Raw genomic sequence first — 18165 nt, 5'->3', positions numbered from 1 at the left:
AGCTGGAGTGAAGCCGGGAGTGAAGCCGGAGTGAAGAATGGAGTGAAGCCGGGAATGAAGCCGGAGTGAAACAGGGAGTGAAGCCGGGAGTGAAACTGGAGTGAAGCCGAAGTGAAGACGGGAGTGAAGCCGGAGTGAAGCCGGGAGTGAATGACGGGAGTGAAGACGGGAGTGAAGCCGGAGTGAAGCCGGAGTGAAGCTGGAGTGAAGCCAGGAGTGATGCCCGGAGTGAAGCTGGAGTGAAGCCAGGAGTGAAGTCGGATTGAAGCAGGGAGTGAAGCCGGGAATGAAGCCGGAATGAAACACGGAGTGAAGCCGGGAGTGAAGCCGGGAGTGAAGCCGGGAGTGAAGCCGGAGTGAATACGGGAGTGAAGCCGGAGTGAAGCTGGAGTGAAACCGCGAGTAAAGCCTGAGTGAAGCCGGAGTGAAGCTGGGGGTTAAGCCGGAGTGAAGCAGGGAGTGAAGCCGGGAGTGAAGATGGAGTGAAGCCGGGAATGAAGTCGGAGTGAAGAATGGAGTGAAGCCTGGAATGAAGCCGGGAGTGAAACAGGGAGAGAAACCGGGAGTGAAACCGGAGTGAAGCCGGGAGTGAAGCTGGAGTGAAGCCGGAGTGAAGACGGGAGTGAAGCCGGAGTGAAGCTGCAGTGAAGCTAGAGTGAAGCCGGGAGTGAAGTCGGAGTGAAGAATGGAGTGAAGCCAGGAATGAAGCCGGAGTGAAACAGGGAGTGAAGCCGGGAGTGAAACCGGAGTGAAGACAGGAGTGAAGCTGGAGTGAAGCCGAAGTGACGACGGGAGTGAAGCCGGAGTGAAGCCGGAGTGAAGACGGGAGTGAAGCCGGTGTGAAGCTGGAGTGAAGCCGGAGTGAAGCCAGGAGTGATGCCGGGAGTGAAGCTGGAGTGAAGCCGGGAGTGAAGTCGGATTGAAGCAGGGAGTGAAACCGGGAATGAAGCCGGAGTGAAACAGGGAGTGAAGCCGGGAGTGAAGCCGGAGTGAATACGGGAGTGAAGCCGGAGTGAAGCCGGAGTGAAACCGAGAGTTAAGCCTGAGTGAAGCCAGAGTGAAGCTGGGGGTTAAGCCGGAGTGAAGCCGGGAGTGAAGCCGGAGTGAAGCCGGGAGTGAAGCCGGGAGTGATGCTGGGAGTGATGCCGGGAGTGAAGCTGGAGTGAAGCCGGGAGTGAATTCGGAGTGAAGAATGGAGTGAAGCCGGGAATGAAGCCGGAGTGAAACCGGAGTGAAGCCGGGAGTGAAGCTGGAGTGAAGCCGGAGTGAAGGCGGGAGTGAAGCCGGAGTGAAGCTGGAGTGAAGCTGGAGTGAAGCCAGGAGTGAAGCCGGGAGTGAAACCGGGAGTGAAGCCGGAGTGAAGCTGTTTGTGAAGCCCGGAGTGAAGCTGGGAGTGAAGCCGGGAGAGAAGCCGGAAGTGATTCCGGGAGTGAAGCCGGAGTGAAGCCGGGAGTGAAGCCGGAGTGAAGCTGGGAGTGAAGCCAGGAGTGAAGCCCAGTGAAGCCTGGAGTGAAGTAGGGAGTGAAGCCGGGAGTGAAGCCGGAAGTGAAGTCGGAGTGAAGAATGGAGTGAAGCCAGGAATGAAACCGGAGTGAAACAGGGAGTGAAGCCGGGAGTGAAACTGGAGTGAAGCCAGGAGTGAAACTGGAGTGAAGCCGAAGTGAAGACGGGAGTGAAGCCGGAGTGAGCCGGAGTGAAGACGGGAGTGAAGTCGGAGTGAAGCTGAAGTGAAGCCGGAGTGAAGCCAGGAGTGATGCCTGGAGTGAAGCTGGAGTGAAGCCGGGAGTGAAGTCGGATTGAAGCAGGGAGTGAAGCCGGGAATGAAGCCGCAGTGAAACAGGGAGTGAAGCCGGGAGTGAAGCCGGAGTGAATACGGGAGTGAAGCCGGAGTGAAGCCGGAGTGAAACCGAGAGTTAAGCCTGAGTGAAGCCAGAGTGAAGCTGGGGGTTAAGCCGGAGTGAAGCCGGGAATGAAGCCGGAGTGAAGCCGGGATTGAAGCCGGGAGTGATGCCGGGAGTGAAGGCTGAGTGAAACCGGGAGTGAAGCTGGGAGTGATGCCGGGAGTGAAGCTGGAGTGAAGCCAGGAGTGAAGTCGGAGTGAAGAAAGGAGTGAAGCCGGGAATGAAGCCGGAGTGAAACAGGGAGTGAAGGCAGGAGCGAAACCGAAGTGAAGCCGGGAGTGAAGCTGGAGTGAAGCCGGAGTGAAGACGGTAGTGAAGCCGGAGTGAAGCTGGAGTGAAGCCGGAGTGAAGCCGGAGTGAAGCCAGGATTGAAGCCGGAGTGAAGCCGGGTTTTAAGACGGGATTGAAGATGGGATTGAAGACGGGATTGAAGCCGGGCGTGATGCCGGGAGTGAAGCCAGAGTGAAGCTGGGAATGAAGACGGGAGTGAAGCCCGAGTGAAGCCGGGGGGTGAAGCCCGGAATGAAACCGGGGTGAAGCTGGGAGTGAAACCGGGGTGAGGCCGGGAGTGAAGCCGGAGTGAAGCCGGGAGTGAAGCCTGAGTGAAGCCGGAGTGAAGCTTGGGGTTAAGCCGGAGTGAAGGCTGAGTGAAGCTGGGAGTGAAGCTGGGAGTGATGCCGGGTTTGAAGACGGGATTGAAACCGGGAGTGATGCCGGTAGTGAAGCCGGAGTGAAGCTGGGAGTGAAGACGGGAGTGAAGCCGGGAGTGAAGGCTGAGTGAAACCGGGAGTGAAGCCGGGTGTGATGCCGGTAGTGAAGCCGGGAGTGAAGCTGGAGTGAAGCCGGGAGTGAAGTCGGAGTGAAGAATGGAGTGAAGCTGGGAATGAAGCCGGAGTGAAGCCGGGAGTGAAGCCGGAGTGAAGACGGGAGTGAAGCCGGAGTGAAGCTGGAGTGAAGCCGGAGTGAAGCCAGGAGTGATGCCGGGAGTGAAGCTGGAGTGAAGCCGGGAGTGAGGTCGGAGTGAAGCAGGGAGTGAAGCCGGAGTGAAACAGGGAGTGAATCCGGGAGTGAAGCCGGAGTGAATACGGGAGAGAAGCCGGGAGTGAAGCCGGAGTGAAGCCGGGAGTGAAGCCGGGAGTGAAGCCGGGAGTGAAGCCAGGAGTGATGCCGGGAGTGAAGGCTGAGTGAAACCGGGAGTGAAGCTGGGAGTGATGCCGGGAGTGAAGCTGGAGTGAAGCCGGGAGTGAAGTCGGAGTGAAGAATGGAGTGAAGCCGGGAGTGAAACCGGAGTGAAGCCGGGAGTGAAGCTGGAGTGAAGCCGGAGTGAAGACGGGAGTGAAGCCGGAGTGAAGCTGGAGTGAAGCCGGAGTGAAGCCAGGAGTGATGCCGGGAGTGAAGCTGGAGTGAAGCCGGGAGTGAAGTCGGAGTGAAGCAGGGAGTGAAGCCTAGAATGAAGCCGGAGTGAAACAGGGATTGAAGCCGGGACTGAAGCCGGAATGAATACGGGAGTGAAGCCGGAGTGAAGCTGGAGTGAAGCCGGAGTGAAACCGGGAGTTAAGCCTGAGTGAAGCTGGAGTGTAGCTGGAGTGAAGCCGGAGTGAAGCCGGGAGTGAAACCGGGAGTGATGCCGGGAGTGATGCCGGGAGTGAAGCTGGAGTGAAGCCGGGAGTGAAGCTGGTTTGAAGCCGGGAGTTAAGTCGGAGTGAAGCTGGGAGTGAAGCCGCGATTCAAGCCTGGATTGAAGCCGGAGTGAAGCCGGGAGTGAAGCCGGGAGTGAAGCCGGGAGTGAAGCCGGGAGTGAAGCCGGAGTGAAGCTGGGTGTGAAGCCCGGAGTGAAGCTGGGAGAGAAGCCGGGAGTGAAGCCAGAAGTGAATCCGGGAGTGAAGCCGGAGTGAAGCCGGGAGTGAAGCCGGAGTGAAGCTGGGAGTGAATCCAGGAGTGAAGCCGAGTGAAGCTGGGGGTGAAGTAGGGAGTGAAGCCGGGAGTGAAGCCGGGAGTGAAGCCGGGTTTGAAGACGGGATTGAAGCCGGGGGGGTGAAGCCCGGAATGAAGCCGGGGTGAGGCCGGGAGTGAAGCCGGAGTGAAGCCGGGAGTTAAGCCTGAGTGAAGCCGGAGTGAAGCTGGGGGTTAAGCCGGAGTGAAGGCTGAGTGAAGCTGGGAGTGAAGCTGGGAATGATGCCGGGAGTGAAGGCTGAGTGAAACCGGGAGTGAAGCCGGGAGTGATGCCGGGAGTGAAGCTGGAGTGAAGCCGGGAGTGATGCCGGGAGTGAAGCTGGAGTGAAGACGGGAGTGAAGTCGGAGTGAAGAATGCAGTGAAGCCGGGAATGAAGCCGGAGTGAAACAGGGAGTGAAGCCGGGAGTGAAACCGTAGGGAAGCCGGAGTGAAGCCAGGAGTGATGCCGGGAGTGAAGCTGGTTTGAAGCCGGGAGTGAAGTCGGATTGAAGCAGGGAGTGAAACCGGGAATGAAGCCGGAGTGAAACAGGGAGTGAAGCCGGGAGTGAAGCCGGAGTGAATACGGGAGTGAAGTCGGAATGAAGCTGGAGTGAAGCCGGGAGTGAAGACGGGAGTGAAGCCGGAGTGAAGCTGGAGTGAAGCTGGAGTGAAGCCAGGAGTGATGCCAGGAGTGAAGCTGGAGTGAAGCCGGGAGTGAAGTCGGATTGAAGCAGGGAGCGAAGCCGGGAATGAAGCCGGAGTGAAACACGGAGTGAAGCCGGGAGTGAAGCCGGGAGTGAAGCCGGAGTGAATACGGGAGTGAAGCCGGAGTGAAGCCGGAGTGAAACCGCGAGTAAAGCCTGAGTGAAGCCGGAGTGAAGCTGGGGGTTAAGCCGGAGTGAAGCCGGGAGTGAAGCCGGGAGAAATGCCGGGAATGAAAGCTGAATGAAACTGGGAGTGAAGCTGGGAGTGATGCCGGGAGTGAAGCTGGAGTGAAGCCGGGAATGAAGTCGGAGTGAAGAATGGAGTGAAGCCTGGAATGAAGCCGGAGTGAAACAGGGAGAGAAACCGGGAGTGAAACCGGAGTGAAGCCGGGAGTGAAGCTGGAGTGAAGTCGGAGTGAAGACGGGAGTGAAGCCGGAGTGAAGTTGGAGTGAAGCTGGAGTGAAGCCGGGAGTGAAGTCGGAGTGAAGAATGGAGTGAAGACAGGAATGAAGCCGGAGTGAAACAGGGAGTGAAGCCGGGAGTGAAACCGGAGTGAAGCCAGGAGTGAAGCTGGAGTGAAGCCGAAGTGAAGACGGGAGTGAAGCCGGAGTGAAGCCGGAGTGAAGACGGGAGTCAAGCCGGGAGTGAAGCCGGGAGTGAAGCTGGAGTGAAGCCGGGAGTGAAGTCGGATTGAAGCAGGGAGTGAAGCCGGGAATGAAGCTGGAGTGAAACAGGGAGTGAAACCGGGAGTGAAGCCGGAGTGAATACGGGAGTGAAGCCGGAGTGAAGCCGGAGTGAAACCGAGAGTTAAGCCTGAGTGAAGCCAGAGTGAAGCTGGGGGTTAAGCCGGAGTGAAGCCGGGATTGAAGCCGGAGTGAAGCCGGGAGTGAAGGCTGAGTGAAACCGGGAGTGAAGCTGGGAGTGATGCCGGGAGTGAAGCTGGAGTGAAGCCGGGAGTGAAGTCGGAGTGAAGAATGGAGTGAAGCCGGGAATGAAGCCGGAGTGAAACAGGGAGTGAAGCCAGGAGTGAAACCGGAGTGAAGCCGGGAGTGAAGCTGGAGTGAAGCCGGAGTGAAGACGGGAGTGAAGCCGGAGTGAAGCTGGAGTGAAGCTGGAGTGAAGCCAGGAGTGAAGCCGGGAGTGAAACCGGGAGAGAAGCCGAAGTGAAGCCAGGAGTGAAGCCGGGAGTGAAACCGGGAGAGAAGCCGAAGTGAAGCCGGGAGTGAAACCGGGAGAGAAGCCGAAGTGAAGCCGGAGTGAAGCTGGAGTGAAGCTGGAGTGAAGCCGGGAGTGAAACCGGGAGAGAAGCCGAAGTGAAGCTGGGTGTGAAGCCCGGAGTGAAGCTGGGAGTGAAGCTGGGTGAGAAGCCGGAAGTGATTCCGGGAGTGAAGTAGGGAGTGAAGCCGGGAGTGAAGCCGGAAGTGAAGTCGGAAGTGAAGAATGGAGTGAAGCCAGGAATGAAGCCGGAGTGAAACAGGGAGTGAAGTCGGGAGTGAAACTGGAGTGAAGCCGAAGTGAAGACGGGAGTGAAGCCGGAGTGAAGCCGGAGTGAAGCCGGAGTGAAGACGGGAGTGAAGCCGGAGTGAAGCTGGAGTGAAGCCGGAGTGAAGCCAGGAGTGATGCCAGGAGTGAAGCTGGAGTGAAGCCGGGAGTGAAGTCGGATTGAAGCAGGGAGTGAAGCCGAGAATGAAGCCGGAGTGAAACAGGGATTGAAGCCGGGACTGAAGCCGCAATGAATACGGGAGTGATGCCGGGAGTGAAGCTGGAGTGAAGCCGGGAGTGAAGCTGGTTTGAAGCCGGGAGTTAAGTCGGAGTGAAGCTGGGAGTGAAGCCGCGATTCAAGCCTGGATTGAAGCCAGAGTGAAGCCGGGAGTGAAGCCGGGAGTGAAGCCGGAGTGAAGCTGGGTGTGAAGACCGGAGTGAAGCTGCGAGTGAAGCCGGGAGTGAAGCCGGAAGTGAATCTGGGAGTGAAGCCGGAGTGAAGCTGGGAGTGAAGCCGGAGTGAAGCTGGGAGTGAATCCAGGAGTAAAGCCGAGTGAAGACGGGAGTGAAGCCGGGTTTGAAGACGGGATTGAAGCCGGGTGTGATGCCGGGAGTGAAGCCGGAGTGAAGCTGGGAGTGAAGACGGGAGTGAAGCCGAGTGAAGACGGGAGTGAAGTAGGGAGTGAAGCCGGGAGTGAAGCCGGGAGTGAAGCCGGGAGTGAAGCCGGGTTTGAAGACGGGATTGAAGCCGGGTGTGATGCCGCTAGTGAAGCCGGAGTGAAGCCGGGAGTGAAGCCGGGAGTGAAGCCGGGTTTGAAGACGGGATTGAAGCCGGAGTGAAGCCGGGAGTTAAGCCTGAGTGAAGCCGGGGGGTGAAGCCCGGAATGAAGCCGGGGTGAAGCCGGGAGTGAAACCGGGGTGAGGCCGGGAGTGAAGCCGCAGCGAAGCCGGGAGTTAAGCCTGAGTGAAGCCGGAGTGAAGCTGGGGGTTAAGCCGGAGTGAAGGCTGAGTGAAGCTGGGAGTGAAGCCGGGAATGATGCCGGGAGTGATGGCTGAGTGAAAAACCGGGAGTGAAGCCGGGAGTGATGCCGGGAGTGAAGCTGGAGTGAAGCCGGGAATGAAGCCGGACTGAAACAGGGAGTGAAGCCGGGAGTGAAACCGGAGGAAAGCCGGGAGTGAAGCTGGAATGAAGCCAGAGTGAAGAAGGGAGTGAAGCTGGAGTGAAGCTGGAGTGAAGCCGGAGTGATGCCGGGAGTGAAGCTGGTTTGAAGCCGGGAGTGAAGTCGGAGTGAAGCAGGGAGTGAAACCGGGAATGAAGCCGGAGTGAAACAGGGAGTGAAGCCGGGAGTGAAGCCGGAGTGAATACGGGAGTGAAGTCGGAATGAAGCTGGAGTGAAGCCGGAGTGAAACCGGGAGTTAAGCCTGAGTGAAGCCGGAGTGAAGCTGGGGGTTAAGCCGGAGTGAAGCCGGGAGTGAAGCCGGAGTGAAGCCGGGAGTGAAGCCGGGAGTGAAGCCGGGAGTGATGCCGGGAGTGAAGGCTGAGTGAAACCGGGAGTGAAGCTGGGAGTGATGGCGGGAGTGAAGCTGGAGTGAAGCCGGGAGTGAAGCTGGAGTGAAGCCGGGAGTGAAGTCGGAGTAAAGCAGGGAGTGAAGCCGGGAATGAAGCCGGAGTGAAACAGGGAGTGTAGCCGGGAGTGAAGGCAGAGTGAAGCCGGGTGTGAAGCCGGAGTGAAGACGGAGTGAAGAGGGGAGTGAAGCCGGAGTGAAGCCGGGGCGAAGCCGGGGGTGAAGCCGGGTGTGAAGCCGGGTTTGAAGATGGGATTGAAGCCGGGGGTGATGCCAGGAGTGAAGCCGGAGTGAAGCCGGTAGTGAAGCTGGGAGTGAAGCCTGGAGTGAAGCGCGAGTGAAGCCGGGAGTGAAGCCCAAGTGAAGCCGGGGGGTAAAGCCCAGAGTGAAGCCGGGGTGAAGCCGGGAGTGAAGCCGGGGTGAGGCCGGGAGTGAAGCCGGAGTGAAGCCGGGAGTTAAGCCTGAGTGAAGCCGGAGTGAAGACGGAGTGAAGCTGGGGGTGAAGCCGGAGTGAAGGCTGAGTGAAGCCGGGAGTGAAGCCACGAGTGATGCCGGGAGTGAAGCTGGAGTGAGGCTGGGAGTGAAGCCGGAGTGAAACTGGGAGTGAAGCCGGGAGTGAAGCCGGGAGTGAAGCCGGGAGTGAAACCGGAGGGAAGCCGGGAGTGAAGCTGGATTGAAGCCAGAGTGAAGACGGAGTGAAGCAAGGAGTGAAACCGGGAATGAAGCCGGAGCGAAACAGGGAGTGAAGCCGGTAGTGAAGCCGGAGTGAATACGGGAGTGAAGTCGGAATGAAGCTGGAGTGAAGCCGGAGTGAAACCGAGAGTTAAGCCTGAGTGAAGCCGGAGTGAAGCTGGGGTTTAAGCCGGAGTGAAGCCGGGAGTGAAGCCGGTGTGAAGCCGGGAGTGAAGCCAGGAGTGCAGCCGGAGTGAAGCCGGTAGTGAAGCTGGGAGTGAAGCCGGAGTGGAGCAGGGAGTGAAGCAGGGAGTGAAGCGCAAGTGAAGCCGGGAGTGAAGCCGGGAATGAAGCCGGGGTGAGGCCAGGAGTGAAGCCGGAGTGAAGCCGGGAGTGAAGCCGGGAGTGATGCCGGGAGTGAAGTCGGAGTGAAGCTGGAGTGAAGCCGGGAATGAAGCCGGAGTGAAACAGGGAGTGAAGCCGGGAGTGAAACCGGAGGGAAGCCGGGAGTGAAGCTGGAATGAAGCCAGAGTGAAGCTGGAGTGAAGCCGGAGTGAAGACGGGAGTGAAGCCGGAGTGAAGCTGGAGTGAAGCTGGAGTGAAGCCAGGAGTGAAGCCAGGAGTGAAACCGGGAGAGAAGCCGGAGTGAAGCTGGGTGTGAAGCCCGGAGTGAAGCTGGGAGTGAAGCCGGGAGAGAAGCCGGAAGTGATTCCGGGAGTGAAGTAGGGAGTGAAGCCGGGAGTGAAGCCGGAAGTGAAGTCGGAGTGAAGAATGGAGTGAAGCCAGGAATGAAGCCAGAGTGAAACAGGGAGTGAAGCCAGGAGTGAAACTGGAGTGAAGCCGAAGTGAAGACGGGAGTGAAGCCGGAGTGAAGCTGGAGTGAAGACGGGAGTGAAGCCGGAGTGAAGCTGGAGTGAAGCCGGAGTGAAGCCAGGAGTGATGCCAGGAGTGAAGCTGGAGTGAAGCCGGGAGTGAAGTCGGATTGAAGCAGGGAGTGAAGCCGAGAATGAAGCCGGAGTGAAACAGGGATTGAAGCCGGGACTGAAGCCGGAATGAATATGGGAGTGATGCCGGGAGTGAAGCTGGAGTGAAGCCGGGAGTGAAGCTGGTTTGAAGCCGGGAGTTAAGTCGGAGTGAGCTGGGAGTGAAGCCGCGATTCAAGCCTGGATTGAAGCCAGAGTGAAGCCGGGAGTGAAGCCGGGAGTGAAGCCGAAGTGAAGCCGGGAGTGAAGCCGGAGTGAAGCTGGGTGTGAAGCCCGGAGTGAAGCTGGGAGTGAAGCCGGGAGTGAAGCCGGAAGTGAATCCGGGAGTGAAGCCGGAGTGAAGCCGGGAGTGAAGCCGGAGTGAAGCTGGGAGTGAATCCAGGAGTGAAGCCAAGTGAAGACGGGAGTGAAGTAGGGAGTGAAGCCGGGAGTGAAACCGGGAGTGAAGCCGGGAGTGAAGCCGGGTTTGAAGACGGGATTGAAGCCGGGTGTGATGCCGGGAGTGAAGCCGGGTGTGATGCCGGGATTGAAGCCGGAGTGAAGTAGGGAGTGAAGACGGGAGTGAAGCCGAGTGAAGACGGAAGTGAAGTAGGGAGTGAAGCCGGGAGTGAAGCCGGGAGTGAAGCCGGGTTTGAAGACGGGATTGAAGCCGGGTGTGATGCCGCTAGTGAAGCCGGAGTGAAGCTGGGAGTGAAGCCGGGAGTGAAGCCCGAGTGAAGCCGGGGGGTGAAGCCCGGAATGAAGCCGGGGTGAAGCCGGGAGTGAAACCGGGGTAAGGCCAGGAGTGAAGCCGCAGTGAAGCCGGGAGTTAAGCCTGAGTGAAGCCGGAGTGAAGCTGGGGGTTAAGCCGGAGTGAAGGCTGAGTGAAGCTGGGAGTGAAGCCGGGAATGATGCCGGGAGTGATGGCTGAGTGAAACCGGGAGTGAAGCCGGGAGTGATGCCGGGAGTGAAGCTGGAGTGAAGCCGGGAATGAAGCCGGAGTGAAACAGGGAGTGAAGCCGGGAGTGAAACCGGAGGGAAGCCGGGAGTGAAACCGGGAATGAAGCCGGAGCGAAACAGGGAGTGAAGCCGGTAGTGAAGCCGGAGTGAATACGGGAGTGAAGTCGGAATGTAGCTGGAGTGAAGCCGGAGTGAAACCGAGAGTTCAGCCTGAGTGAAGCCGGAGTGAAGCTGGGGTTTAAGCCGGAGTGAAGCCGGGAATGAAGCCGGGAGTGAAGCTGGGAGTGCAGCCGGAGTGAAGCAGGGAGTGAAGCCGGAGTGGAGCAGGGAGTGAAGCAGGGAGTGAAGCGCAAGTGAAGCTGGGAGTGAAGCCGGAGTGGAGCAGGGAGTGAAGCCGGAGTGAAGCCGGGAGTGAAGCCGGGAGTGATGCCGGGAGTGAAGGCTGAGTGAAGCCGGGAGTGAAGCCGGGAGTGATGCCGGGAGTGAAGTCGGAGTGAAGCTGGAGTGAAGCCGGGAATGAAGCCGGAGTGAAACAGGGAGTGAAGCCGGGAGCGAAACCGGAGGGAAGCCGGGAGTGAAGCTGGAATGAAGCCAGAGTGAAGACGGGAGTGAAGCTGGAGTGAAGATGGAGTGAAGCCGGAGTGAAGCCAGGACTGATGCCGGGAGTGAAGCTGGTTTGAAGCCGGGAGTGAAGTCGGAGTGAAGCAGGGAGTGAAACCGGGAATGAAGCCGGAGTGAAACAGGGAGTGAAGCCGGGAGTGAAGCCAGAGTGAATACAGGAGTGAAGTCAGAATGAAGCTGGAGTGAAGCCGGAGTGAAACCGGGAGTTAAGCCTGAGTGAAGCCGGAGTGAAGCTGGGGGTTAAGCCGGAGTGAAGCCGGGAGTGAAGACGGGAGTGAAGCCGGAGTGAAGCTGGAGTGAAGCTGGAGTGAAGCCAGGAGTGATGCCAGGAGTGAAGCTGGAGTGAAGCCGGGAGTGAAGTCGGATTGAAGCAGGGAGTAAAGCCGGCAATGAAGCCGGAGTGAAACACGGAGTGAAGCCGGGAGTGAAGCCGGGAATGAAGCTGGAGTGAATACCGGAGTGAAGCCGGAGTGAAGCCGGAGTGAAACCGCGAGTAAAGCCTGACTGAAGCCGGAGTGAAGCTGGGGGTTAAGCCGGAGTGAAGCCGGGAGTGAAGCCGGGAGAAATGCCGGGAGTGAAAGCTGAGTGAAACCGGGAGTGAAGCTGGGAGTGATGCCGGGAGTGAAGCTGGAGTGAAGCCGGGAATGAAGTCGGAGTGAAGAATGGAGTGAAGCCTGGAATGAAGCCAGAGTGAAACAGGGAGAGAAACCGGGAGTGAAACCGGAGTGAAGCCGGGAGTGAAGCTGGAGTGAAGTCGGAGTGAAGACGGGAGTGAAGCCGGAGTGAAGCTGGAGTGAAGCTGGAGTGAAGCCGGGAGTGAAACAGGGAGTGAAGCCGGGAGTGAAACCGGAGTGAAGCCAGGAGTGAAGCTGGAGTGAAGCCGAAGTGAAGACGGGAGTGAAGCCGGAGTGAAGCCGGAGTGAAGACGGGAGTGAAGCCGGAGTGAAGCTGGAGTGAAGCCGGAGTGAAGCCAGGAGTGATGCCGGGAGTGAAGCTGGAGTGAAGCCGGGAGTGAAGTCGGATTGAAGCAGGGAGTGAAGCCGGGAATGAAGCCGGAGTGAAACAGGGAGTGAAACCGGGAGTGAAGCCGGAGTGAATACGGGAGTGAAGCCGGAGTGAAGCCGGAGTGAAACCGAGAGTTAAGCCTGAGTGAAGCCAGAGTGAAGCTGGGGGTTAAGCCGGGAATGATGCCGGGAGTGAAGGCTGAGTGAAACCGGGAGTGAAGCCGGGAGTGATGCCGGGAGTGAAGCTGGAGTGAAGACGGGAGTGAAGTCGGAGTGAAGAATGCAATGAAGCCGGGAATGAAGCCGGAGTGAAACAGGGAGTGAAGCCGGGAGTGAAACCGTAGGGAAGCCGGAGTGAAGCCAGGAGTGATGCCGGGAGTGAAGCTGGTTTGAAGCCGGGAGTGAAGTCGGAGTGAAGCAGGGAGTGAAACCGGGAATGAAGCCGGAGTGAAACAGGGAGTGAAGCCGGGAGTGAAGCCGGAGTGAATACGGGAGTGAAGTCGGAATGAAGCTGGAGTGAAGCCGGAGTGAAACCGGGAGTTAAGCCTGAGTGAAGCCGGAGTGAAGCTGGGGGTTAAGCCGGAGTGAAGCCGGGAGTGAAGACGGGAGTGAAGCCGGAGTGAAGCTGGAGTGAAGCTGGAGTGAAGCCAGGAGTGATGCCAGGAGTGAAGCTGGAGTGAAGCCGGGAGTGAAGTCGGATTGAAGCAGGGAGTGAAGCCGGGAATGAAGCCGGAGTGAAACACGGAGTGAAGCCGGGAGTGAAGGCTGAGTGAAGCCGGGAGTGAAGCCGGGAGTGATGCCGGGAGTGAAGTCGGAGTGAAGCTGGAGTGAAGCCGGGAATGAAGCCGGAGTGAAACAGGGAGTGAAGCCGGGAGCGAAACCGGAGGGAAGCCGGGAGTGAAGCTGGAATGAAGCCAGAGTGAAGACGGGAGTCAAGCTGGAGTGAAGATGGAGTGAAGCCGGAGTGAAGCCAGGACTGATGCCGGGAGTGAAGCTGGTTTGAAGCCGGGAGTGAAGTCGGAGTGAAGCAAGGAGTGAAACCGGGAATGAAGCCGGAGTGAAACAGGGAGTGAAGCCGGGAGTGAAGCCAGAGTGAATACAGGAGTGAAGTCAGAATGAAGCTGGAGTGAAGCCGGAGTGAAACCGGGAGTTAAGCCTGAGTGAAGCCGGAGTGAAGCTGGGGGTTAAGCCGGAGTGAAGCCGGGAGTGAAGACGGGAGTGAAGCCGGAGTGAAGCTGGAGTGAAGCTGGAGTGAAGCCAGGAGTGATGCCAGGAGTGAAGCTGGAGTGAAGCCGGGAGTGAAGTCGGATTGAAGCAGGGAGTAAAGCCGGCAATGAAGCCGGAGTGAAACACGGAGTGAAGCCGGGAGTGAAGCCGGGAATGAAGCTGGAGTGAATACCGGAGTGAAGCCGGAGTGAAGCCGGAGTGAAACCGGGAGTGAAGCCGGGAGAAATGCCGGGAGTGAAAGCTGAGTGAAACCGGGAGTGAAGCTGGGAGTGATGCCGGGAGTGAAGCTGGAGTGAAGCCGGGAATGAAGTCGGAGTGAAGAATGGAGTGAAGCCTGGAATGAAGCCAGAGTGAAACAGGGAGAGAAACCGGGAGTGAAACCGGAGTGAAGCCGGGAGTGAAGCTGGAGTGAAGTCGGAGTGAAGACGGGAGTGAAGCCGGAGTGAAGCTGGAGTGAAGCTGGAGTGAAGCCGGGAGTGAAGTCGGAGTGAAGAATGGAGTGAAGCCAGGAATGAAGCCGGAGTGAAACAGGGAGTGAAGCCGGGAGTGAAACCGGAGTGAAGCCAGGAGTGAAGCTGGAGTGAAGCCGAAGTGAAGACGGGAGTGAAGCCGGAGTGAAGCCGGAGTGAAGACGGGAGTGAAGCCGGAGTGAAGCTGGAGTGAAGCCGGGAGTGAAGTCGGAGTGAAGCAGGGAGTGAAACCGGGAATGAAGCCGGAGTGAAACAGGGAGTGAAGCCGGGAGTGAAGCCAGAGTGAATACAGGAGTGAAGTCAGAATGAAGCTGGAGTGAAGCCGGAGTGAAACCGGGAGTTAAGCCTGAGTGAAGCCGGAGTGAAGCTGGGGGTTAAGCCGGAGTGAAGCCGGGAGTGAAGACGGGAGTGAAGCCGGAGTGAAGCTGGAGTGAAGCTGGAGTGAAGCCAGGAGTGATGCCAGGAGTGAAGCTGGAGTGAAGCCGGGAGTGAAGTCGGATTGAAGCAGGGAGTAAAGCCGGCAATGAAGCCGGAGTGAAACAGGGAGTGAAACCGGGAGTGAAGCCGGAGTGAATACGGGAGTGAAGCCGGAGTGAAGCCGGAGTGAAACCGAGAGTTAAGCCTGAGTGAAGCCAGAGTGAAGCTGGGGGTTAAGCCGGGAATGATGCCGGGAGTGAAGGCTGAGTGAAACCGGGAGTGAAGCCGGGAGTGATGCCGGGAGTGAAGCTGGAGTGAAGACGGGAGTGAAGTCGGAGTGAAGAATGCAATGAAGCCGGGAATGAAGCCGGAGTGAAACAGGGAGTGAAGCCGGGAGTGAAACCGTAGGGAAGCCGGAGTGAAGCCAGGAGTGATGCCGGGAGTGAAGCTGGTTTGAAGCCGGGAGTGAAGTCGGAGTGAAGCAGGGAGTGAAACCGGGAATGAAGCCGGAGTGAAACAGGGAGTGAAGCCGGGAGTGAAGCCGGAGTGAATACGGGAGTGAAGTCGGAATGAAGCTGGAGTGAAGCCGGAGTGAAACCGGGAGTTAAGCCTGAGTGAAGCCGGAGTGAAGCTGGGGGTTAAGCCGGAGTGAAGCCGGGAGTGAAGACGGGAGTGAAGCCGGAGTGAAGCTGGAGTGAAGCTGGAGTGAAGCCAGGAGTGATGCCAGGAGTGAAGCTGGAGTGAAGCCGGGAGTGAAGTCGGATTGAAGCAGGGAGTGAAGCCGGGAATGAAGCCGGAGTGAAACACGGAGTGAAGCCGGGAGTGAAGCCGGGAGTGAAGCCGGAGTGAATACGGGAGTGAAGCCGGAGTGAATACGGGAGTGAAACCGCGAGTAAAGCCTGAGTGAAGCCGGAGTGAAACAGGGAGAGAAACCGGGAGTGAAACCGGAGTGAAGCCGGGAGTGAAGCTGGAGTGAAGTCGGAGTGAAGACGGGAGTGAAGCCGGAGTGAAGCAGGAGTGAAACTGGATGAAGCCGAAGTGAAGACGGGAGTGAAGCCGGAGTGAAGCCGGAGTGAAGACGGGAGTGAAGCCGGAGTGAAGCTGGAGTGAAGCCGGAGTGAAGCCAGGAGTGATGCCGGGAGTGAAGCTGGAGTGAAGCCGGGAATGAAGCCGGAGTGAAACAGGGAGTGAAACCGGGAGTGAAGCCGGAGTGAATACGGGAGTGAAGCCGGAGTGAAGCCGGAGTGAAACCGAGAGTTAAGCCTGAGTGAAGCTGGGGGTTAAGCCGGAGTGAAGCCGGGAGTGAAGCCGGAGTGAAGCCGGGAGTGAAGCCGGGAGTGATGCCGGGAGTGAAGGCTGAGTGAAACCGGGAGTGAAGCTGGGAGTGATGCCGGGAGTGAAGCTGGAGTGAAGCCGGGAGTGAAGTCGGAGTGAAGAATGGAGTGAAGCCGGGAATGAAGCCGGAGTGAAACAGGGAGTGAAGCCAGGAGTGAAACCGGAGTGAAGCCGGGAGTGAAGCTGGAGTGAAGACGGGAGTGAAGCCGGAGTGAAGCTGGAGTGAATCCAGGAGTGAAGCCGGGAGTGAAGCCGGGAGTGAAACCGGGAGAGAAGCCGGATTGAAGCTGGGTGTGAAGCCCGGAGTGAAGCTGGGAGTGAAGCCGGGAGAGAAGCCGGAAGTGATTCCGGGAGTGAAGTAGGGAGTGAAGCCGGAAGTGAAGTCGGAGTGAAGAATGGAGTGAAGCCAGGAATGAAGCCAGAGTGAAACAGGGAGTGAAGCCAGGAGTGAAACTGGAGTGAAGCCGAAGTGAAGACGGGAGTGAAGCCGGAGTGAAGCTGGAGTGAAGACGGGAGTGAAGCCGGAGTGAAGCTGGAGTGAAGCCGGAGTGAAGCCAGGAGTGATGCCAGGAGTGAAGCTGGAGTGAAGCCGGGAGTGTAGTCGGATTGAAGCAGGGAGTGAAGCCGAGAATGAAGCCGGAGTGAAACAGGGATTGAAGCCGGGACTGAAGCCGGAATGAATATGGGAGTGATGCCGGGAGTGAAGCTGGAGTGAAGCCGGGAGTGAAGCTGGTTTGAAGCCGGGAGTTAAGTCGGAGTGAAGCCGGGGGTGAAGCCGGGAGTGAAGCCGGAGTGAAGCCGGGAGTGAAGCCGGAGTGAAGCTGGGTGTGAAGCCCGGAGTGAAGCTGGGAGTGAAGCCGGGAGTGAAGCCGGAAGTGAATCCGGGAGTGAAGCCGGAGTGAAGCCGGGAGTGAAGCCGGAGTGAAGCTGGGAGTGAATCCAGGAGTGAAGCCGAGTGAAGACGGGAGTGAACTAGGGAGTGAAGCCGGGAGTGAAGCCGGGAGTGAAGCCGGGTTTGAAGACGGGATTGAAGCCGGAGTGAAGCTGGGAGTGAAGACGGGAGTGAAGCCGAGTGAAGACGGGAGTGAAGTAGGGAGTGAAGCCCGAGTGAAGCCGGGGGGTGAAGCCCGGAATGAAGCCGGGGTGAAGCCGGGAGTGAAACCGGGGTGAGGCCGGGAGTGAAGCCGCAGTGAAGCCGGGAGTTAAGCCTGAGTGAAGCCGGAGTGAAGCTGTGGGTTAAGCCGGAGTGAAGGCTGAGTGAAGCTGGGAGTGAAGCCGGGAATGATGCTGGGAGTGATGGCTGAGTGAAACCGGGATTGAAGCCGGGAGTGATGCCGGGAGTGAAGCTGGAGTGAAGCCGGGAATGAAGCCGGAGTGAAACAGGGAGTGAAGCCGGGAGTGAAACCGGAGGGAAATCGGGAGTGAAGCTGGAATGAAGCCAGAGTGAAGACGGGAGTGAAGCTGGAGTGAAGCTGGAGTGAAGCCGGAGTGATGCCGGGAGTGAAGCTGGTTTGAAGCCGGGAGTGAAGTCGGAGTGAAGCAGGGAGTGAAACCGGGAATGAAGCCGGAGTGAAACAGGGAGTGAAGCCGGGAGTGAAGCCGGAGTGAATACGGGAGTGAAGTCGGAATGAAGCTGGAGTGAAGCCGGAGTGAAACCGGGAGTTAAGCCTGAGTGAAGCCGGAGTGAAGCTGGGGGTTAAGCCGGAGTGAAGCCGGGAGTGAAGCCGGAGTGAAGCTGGAGTGAAGCCGGGAGTGAAGCCGGGAGTGATGCCGGGAGTGAAGGCTGAGTGAAACCGGGAGTGAAGCTGGGAGTGATGGCGGGAGTGAAGCTGGAGTGAAGCCGGGAGTGAAGCTGGAGTGAAGCTGGGAGTGAAGCCTGGAGTGAAGCGCGAGTGAAGCCGGGAGTGAAGAACAAGTGAAGCCGGGGGGTAAAGCCCGGAGTGAAGCCGGGGTGAAGCCGGGAGGGAAGCCGGGGTGAGGCCGGGAGTGAAGCCGGAGTGAAGCCGGGAGTTAAGCCTGAGTGAAGCCGGAGTGAAGACGGAGTGAAGCTGGGGGTGAAGCCAGAGTGAAGGCTGAGTGAAGGCTGAGTGAAGCCGGTAGTGAAGCCACGAGTGATGCCGGGAGTGAAGCTGGAGTGAGGCTGGGAGTGAAGCCGGAGTGAAACTGGGAGTGAAGCCGGGAGTGAAGCCAGGGGTGAAGCCTGGAGTGATGCCGGGAGTGAAGCTGGAGTGAAGCCGGGAATGAAGCCGGAGTGAAACAGGGAGTGAAACCGGGAGTGAAGCCGGAGTGAATACGGGAGTGAAGCCGGAGTGAAGCCGGAGTGAAACCGAGAGTTAAGCCTGAGTGAAGCTGGGGGTTAAGCCGGAGTGAAGCCGGGAGTGAAGCCGGAGTGAAGCCGGGAGTGAAGCCGGGAGTGATGCCGGGAGTGAAGGCTGAGTGAAACCGGGAGTGAAGCTGGGAGTGATGCCGGGAGTGAAGCTGGAGTGAAGCCGGGAGTGAAGTCGGAGTGAAGAATGGAGTGAAGCCGGGAATGAAGCCGGAGTGAAACAGGGAGTGAAGCCAGGAGTGAAACCGGAGTGAAGCCGGGAGTGAAGCTGGAGTGAAGACGGGAGTGAAGCCGGAGTGAAGCTGGAGTGAATCCAGGAGTGAAGCCGGGAGTGAAGCCGGGAGTGAAACCGGGAGAGAAGCCGGATTGAAGCTGGGTGTGAAGCCCGGAGTGAAGCTGGGAGTGAAGCCGGGAGAGAAGCCGGAAGTGATTCCGGGAGTGAAGTAGGGAGTGAAGCCGGAAGTGAAGTCGGAGTGAAGAATGGAGTGAAGCCAGGAATGAAGCCAGAGTGAAACAGGGAGTGAAGCCAGGAGTGAAACTGGAGTGAAGCCGAAGTGAAGACGGGAGTGAAGCCGGAGTGAAGC

Source organism: Carcharodon carcharias, chromosome 27 (assembly GCF_017639515.1).
Source record: "Carcharodon carcharias isolate sCarCar2 chromosome 27, sCarCar2.pri, whole genome shotgun sequence".
Taxonomy (NCBI): Eukaryota; Metazoa; Chordata; class Chondrichthyes; order Lamniformes; family Lamnidae; genus Carcharodon; species Carcharodon carcharias.
This window is presented reverse-complemented; position numbering follows the sequence as displayed.